The sequence below is a fragment of the Mustela erminea genome, chromosome 5 (genome assembly GCF_009829155.1).
Source record: "Mustela erminea isolate mMusErm1 chromosome 5, mMusErm1.Pri, whole genome shotgun sequence".
In the NCBI taxonomy this organism is placed as follows: domain Eukaryota; kingdom Metazoa; phylum Chordata; class Mammalia; order Carnivora; family Mustelidae; genus Mustela; species Mustela erminea.
Window position 1 is genome coordinate 88,637,799 of NC_045618.1, and position 7,363 is coordinate 88,645,161.

General features: G+C 40.7%; 1 pseudogene; it reads left to right on the plus strand.

Moving 5' to 3' along the window:
* The first annotated feature begins 5,218 nt into the window (after positions 1–5,218).
* On the plus strand, positions 5,219–5,562 carry LOC116591303 (annotated as a pseudogene).
* The last annotated feature ends 1,801 nt before the right edge of the window (positions 5,563–7,363 follow it).

Below are 7,363 nucleotides of genomic sequence, written 5' to 3' on the forward strand. Positions count from 1 at the left end.
GGGGGGGGAGGGGTAGAGAGAAAGAAGGACAGAGGGACGGGAGGGGAGGGAGGAAATGCAAGAAAACAATATTTTACATTGATCTGGTACCTATTTTTTTATTTTTCTTGCAGCTACAGATACCTGACAGAACAAAGGGCCTGAGGCTGAGAAATTACCAACAGAAGTAGGCAAAGTGGCAAATTTATACTCCAAAAATAAGTATCTTCTGTAATAGACAATTTTCAAAATCAGACAGATCTATGGAATGAAGGTCACTGTAATATTTGTACTCACTCCCAGTGTTATTGAGCTAATCATCAGAATTAGGAAAATAGTTTTCTCTTCTGCTAAGCAGTAAGCTCTCCTCCATTCATTGAACAAATACTGAGACCCCACTGTATGCCGGGTGCTCAGACAGTCTCTGCAGATACAAGTGAAAGGCATGTTTTCCTTGCCTCCATGAAGCTTACAACCTGGAGGTGATACAGACAAGTAGCCAGGCAACTATAGCGATATGATAGAAATAAATGCAGAGGCTAGGAGAACACGGCAGGGCTCAGGAGGAAGCCTTCTCCAAGCTAAGACCTGAAGGATCACAAAGCTAGCCATGAGAAGGTGTGGGGGAAGAGGAGGAGGAAGGAGAACAGGAGTATGTCAGACAGAAGGATCTTTGAGTGCCTAGGAGAACACTACACAATGGTTGGAGCACTAAGATGTATGTGTGTGGTGAGACGGGGAAACCAGGGCCCAGGTCAGCAATGCCAAGTGAGTTATTGAAAGAACACTGGTATTGATCTGTAGTTTAATAGAGAGTGGTTAGAGTTTGAAGCTGGGGAGTGACACCATCAGATTCACTGTCTGGAAGGTCACTGCTGCAGTCTGCTAAAGTCTGCAGTCTGCTAAAGTCTGCTAAAGCTGCGCTAACAGAGTACAACACACTAGGTGACTTACATAACAGAAATGTATTTTCTTACAGTTCTAAAAGTTAGAAGTCCAAGAACAAGGTAGCAGCAGGATTGACTTCTTCTGAGGCCTCTCTGCTTGTCTTACAGATGGCTGCCTTCTCCCTGTGTCTTCATGTGGACATCCCTCTGTGCTTTTCTGTGTCCTAATCTATTCTTCTTATAAGGATGCCAGTCATGTTGGATTAGGGCCCACCCTAATGACCTCATTTTAACTTACTTTCCTCTTTAAAGACTGTCTCCAAATATAGTCACATTCTGAGGTACTATAGGTTAGGATGTCAACGCAAGAATTTGGAGGGGCACAGAATTTATCCACATAACTGTCACTTGACTGTAAAAGTAGAGAAGGCCCTAGAGATGATAAGACTGGAGGAAGGACAGGTGACAGAAGAACCCAGAGTGTGTATTTCCAGAAAGAGAGAGGAGTTAGCAGCACCCAAGTTTCTTCCTCCAAGGCAAAAAGAAAGTAAGGACTGAAAAGTGCTTACTTGAAAGAATTAGGGGCAAAGAAGTCATAGATGATCTTGGTAAGACCAAGGATCAGTCATAGGTGCAGGTAACCCCTCAGGAAGTTTACCTGTGAAGGCAGGAGAGAGCTTAAGGATAACAGAGTCAAGAGAGGACTCATTGTGTTCACAAATAATTATTCAGTTCCCAGTGTGCGCCAAAGACTGACAAAGTACATTAGATGAAACGTTGTCATTGGCAAGACCAACCGTTTGAGCTAATAGAGAAATTACAATTGCGTTTTTTTAGAAATAATTTCTGTGTATATAGTCAGAGACCAGAATGATATCAATTGCTGAGTTTGGGAATTAGATTTAAGAATAATCCTTCAACTGTGTTTCTTCTCTATTATTAAGAGTCTTTATGGTTTGCTTTTTTTTTTCCCCTTCCCATATTCATGTTTTCTTAAATTCCACATATGATTGAAATCCTATGGTATTTGTCTTTCTCTGACTCGAGTTCCATCCACGTTGTTACCAATGGCAAGGGTCCAATTTTTGATGGCTGCATAATATTCCATTCATATAGATACCACCTTTTCTTTATGCATTCACCAGTTGATGGACATTTGGGCTCTTTCCATAATTTGTCTATTGTTTGATATTGCTGTGTAAACTTTGGGGTACATGTACCCTTTCAAATCTGTACTTTCATATCCTTTGAATAAATACCTAGTAAAACAGTTGCTGTATCTTAGGGCAGTTATATTTTTGACTTTTTGAGGAACCTCCATACTGTTTTCCAGAATGGCTGCACCAGCTTGCATTCCCACAAACAGTATAAATGGGTTGCCTGGTCTCCACAGCCTTGCCAAAATCTGTTGTTTCATGTGTTTTTAATTTTAGCATTCTGAAAGGTGTGAGGTGGTATCTCACCATGGTTTTGACTTGTATTTCCCTAAAAATGAGTGATATTGAGCATCCTTCATGAGTCTATTATTCATCTGGATGTCTTCTCTGGAAAAATGTCTGTTCATATCTTCTTTCCATTTCTTAACTGGATCATTTGTTTTGGGGTGTTTGCCACAATCTCTTCTCAAACAGTGTATTAATATACAGGAAGGAACATAGTAAGGGGAGATATTTTATTTAACTTGGGGGGGAAAAAAAAAAACAAGAAAAAAAAATCTTCCCTCCTAATAGCAAAAGAAAAACATTGGACCAAAGATCCTAGGAGTTTCATCTTGTATGTATATCTTGCCTGCCAATCTGATCGACTATCAACTTCTCAAGGATAGATATGTATTCTACACCTCTGTTGTCCCCACAAAAGTCAGCTCAGTGTTTCACTGTAGGAATCTAATTAATGCTTAATAAATATTTGCTTGTTGAAATACTGAAAGTTAAACAAAATATTGAAAGAGAGAACAAGCCAGGGCTAAGGTACAGGGACCTTTTTGAAAAACATACTCCCTTTCTGAGACACTGTTTCCACTCCTTCCTTAAGTACTCTGAGACTTTGGTGATACTGCATTCCATTCCCTAGTACTGTTTCTCTGGCTTTGGAAGGAAAGGGTGGTTCTCCTCTCCCACAGCTTTCCTTGGCAATGATAAAAAGGATGCTATTTCTATCATATTTCAAAACAGAACAGAGAGACTTTACTTTCAGCTGCTTATTAGACATATTCAATGAACACCAACAATCAATTGTACATCTCTGTTTTGTTGCTAAGATGCAATAAACCCATACTAATAGCAGTCAAGGATCATGTATAAATCTAACAGTAACCTGTAACTGCTTAATTCCCAAATCACTTCTTTAAACAGACACTAGAAGGAAGCTACTATAACCCTTCATGCACCAAACTAGATTGGTTCTATTTTAACAAATCCCTAACTCAATTTAACAGCATTTCTTCAATCGACTGGTGGCTCCTGTTTTCATGTGCAGTAAGGCTTATCGGTCTAATGATAATTTGTGTGATCATGCTGGTATGATATAAAAACATTTTTTCAAGTAAAAGTTATCATGGATGAGAAAAATTTTCTATCTCTAGACAACTGCAAGATTAATTAACAGTTAATCTCAATCTGATTTCCTGTCCACCCACAGGATTTCAGCCACCCATTTGGAAGGAAGTCTTGAGGGGTGGTTACATGGACAGTCTAATGCAGTTATACCACTGGGGGGTAAAACCCCAGCTTTACTATTTGTATAATGTTGGGACATATAACCTCTTTGGCCTCAATTTTTCAACTCTAAAAATAAGATGATAAAAAATTTAAAATAATAACAAATATGAAACATTAAACATGCAAAGGTAGGTAACTTTCTAACCAGAGAGCCATTTAGTATTTTGAGGCAAAACTTACTATTTTAGCCATTTTAGTTATACAATTCACAGCTTTTATTATATTCACGATGTTATACAACCATCAACGCCCCCCCCCCAAAAAAAACGATATTCATTCAGACATCAGGCAGTCACTCTGTAATATTCCCCACCGCAGATCCTGGCAACCACAAATCTGCTTTCTGTTCCTATGGATTTGCCTATTCTGCACATTTCATATAAATGGGACAGTACAATAGAGTCCACAAAACTTGCTAAACAGACTAGTTAGCACATATCTAAAGTTTTGAAGATAAATAACCAAAGAATTAGAAACAAAAGCGATTGCCCCTGGGGAGAGAGCGTGGAATGTAGAGAGGAAAAGCATGCAAAACTGCTTTTCACGTTAAGCTCTTTACTATTCAACATATGTATTAATTGATCATTTAAACTGATTTTAATTCATTACTTGATAGTTGATCATTTTCCTTATAACGAGGGATTTTTAAAACTTAGTATTTATCTCATCAAGTTATTTGAAAAGTAAGTGAGATAACACTTGTGAAATATGTGGCCCATGGTCTGGGATGCAGAGGTTCTTGACACATATAAGCTACCATAATTATGACTAATCATTATAAACCAGATGTATTAACCAGGATTATATGTTTGTGTCCCCTCCAAATTCCTATATTTAAATCCTAACCCCCAACAGGAAGGTATCAGGAAGTAGAGCCCTTAAGAGGTAATTAATTGGGGCGCCTGGGTGGCTCAGTGGGTTAAAGCCTCTGCCTTCGGCTCAGGTCATGATCCCAGAACCCTGGGATCGAGCCCCGCATTGGGCTCTTTGCTCAGCAGGGAGCCTGCTTCCTCCCCTCTCTCTCTGCCTGCCTCTCTGCCTACTTGTAATCTCTGTCTGTCAAATAAAATAAATAAAATCTTTAAAAAAAAAAAGAGGTAATTAATTCATGAGGACAGAATCTTCATGATGGGATTAGGGTCCTTAGAAGAAGAAACAGGATAGAGCTTGCTTCCTCTATATTCTCCATCACATGAAAAGTATGAGAAGAAGATGGCCGACTGCAAACCATAAAGTGGAACCTCACCTGCATGGGGCCTGCCAGCACTTTGATCTGGGACTTCCCAGCCTCTGGAACTGTGAGAAATAAATTTCTGCTCTTTTAGCCACCCAGTCTTCCATCACAGTAGCCAGAACCAACTAACACATCAGGTGATCAGTGTTATACAACAATGGAATCAGAGCCATGTTGAGGCAGAGCCTAGAGTACTTTGATGGAGATAAACAGTGAAATCCCATGTATTTTATGAATATACCACTAATATAATATCAAAATAGTTAATTAAATATAGCTCTTAAATTCCCTCCATTTCTTATATGATTGGATAAATTTTGATTGAGAAGAAAAAAAGCCTTTTAAATAAGACAAAACAAAAGCTGTCACTGAAGTTCCACCAACTCATATGCAACAGCATGGCAACCATCCCCTTCAGCAGCTAACTCGTGGATACCCAGGACTATTACTGGCACCGCCTGGGCTCCACTTCCAGTAACAGCTCCTTCGAAGTGCAGAGTATGGTAGGGAAGTCATTCCTCACTACCTGGGTCTCCCCAAGATCAACCTGGGTCACTGGTATGCATGCTGCTTCTTCTGGAAGTCCACTCTCCCACTCATGGCTACAGTGTTGGAGTCCCCAGAACGTTCCGAATCTCGCCAGACCTCCAGCAGCACAGTCATCTGCAACTTGGCTCTGGAAGCCATGAGGAGGCTACCTGGTGGCCAGTCTGCCAAAGCCAACACCATACCACCATCTTGAGTGGCCACCACCAGGCTTCAGGAGGCGCTAGACTCATCAGAGCCCCTACCCTACCCTCCCTTCCCTTCCCCTCCCAATCAACTAGGCAGGCTGTAGCAAGCAGAAGCAATGGGGTTCTTTTAAACCAAAGTAAATCAAAGTAAACCAAGTAAACAAAACAGAAAAAAGGAAGTTGAGAGAATCCCACTCTTTACTATCCAAGCCACACCCAAGCCTTCTTCATACCCTGAAACCGTGTGCTTTGCACCAAGTGGAAAATAAGCAGAATTCTGCTATTTAAGTGTTATGATATCTATTGAGTCATTTTCAGACAAAGTGGAGAAAAAAGTACTTTGGAGAACCAACAAAACGTGGAACGAGTATAATTTTGAGCTACCGACCAAACCAAGATCATAAGCAGTGGCGTCTCTTATCTCATTGTAAAAGAGAAACTTGGACCTTTTGCAGAAGTCAACACATCAACACACTTGATTTTTTTTTTCTTTAAAGATTTTATTTATTTATTTGATAGACAGAAATCACAAGTAGCCAGAGAGGCAGGCAGAGAGAGAGAGGAAGGGAAGCAGCCTCCCTGCCGAGCAGAGAGCCCAATGCGGGGCTCAATCCCACGACCCCGGGATCATGACCTGAGCCAAAGGCAGAGGCTTTAACCCACTGAGCCGTCCACACGCCCCAACACACTTGATTTTTAAACCTATTAACTGTCAAAAGTGACAGGTAAGGGGCTTCACACTGAGATAAGGCTAAATGCTAGCCCTAAAGTACTAATCACAACCCAAACAAATGCTACGGCGGCGGGGGGAACGGGGTGGCGCACAGGTGAGTTAAAGACTTTCAGAACTAAAATGGACCTTAACGGAGCACCTGGGTGGCTCAGTGAGTCAAGTATCTGACTCTTAATTTTGGCTCAGGTCATGATTTCAGGCTCACAAGATGAGAACAAGCCCTGAGTCAAGCTCCATGCTGAGTATGGAGCCTGCTTAAAATTCTCTCTCTCCCTCTGCCCCTCCCTGCCCTGCTCACACACGTTCTCTTTCTCTCTCTCTCTCTCAAATAAATAAAATAAAAATAAAATGGACCTAGGCAGCCAACCCCCCAACTCTTAAGTCCCTTCTACAGCAAAACTGCCAAATATCCTGCCCGGGAAGTTAAAGAAGCTGCTAAAGCATGTGTTGTGAGCAACAGGGGTAATAAAATGCAAAGAAGACAAAGGAAAACTGTCAGGATTTTCTGATACTTCTAAGGTCTCTTCTAGGAGACATGGAGCTTTAGATACTCCTGAACAAAGACTCCAAACTTTCTGTGACATGAGACACAGAATCAGGAACAGTGGGGAGCACTTCTGAGAACATGTCCCAGGTTTAAATTCCAGCTCTGCCCCTTGGTTGGGCGACCTAAACTCTCTACACTCCAGTTTCTTCCCCTATGAGGCTAGTAAGAGTGTGACATCATGATGTTTTTGTGAGGATTAATTAGAATATACTAATACTCCTTGTATAGCACTTAGTCCTATGCCCATCAAAAGTGTGCATTAAATGTTACTGTCATTACATTCAGTAGGTTGAAGTAACTCTGATCAAAGCCACATACACGTTGAGGAAAGGATGTTTGTAACACAAAGTAGGTTCTTCATGACACAATTGCAGAAAAATTTTACTCTGTCAAATAGTTTTACTTGAATTCAACTGAAACCACTGAGATAAAGAAATCTGAAAATAATCGTTTCCTCCTATTGAGCTCATGAATGTTCCAGCTCCCAGATATAGTGAGATAAGAATCTGTCCCTTTCTCCTTCCCAGGT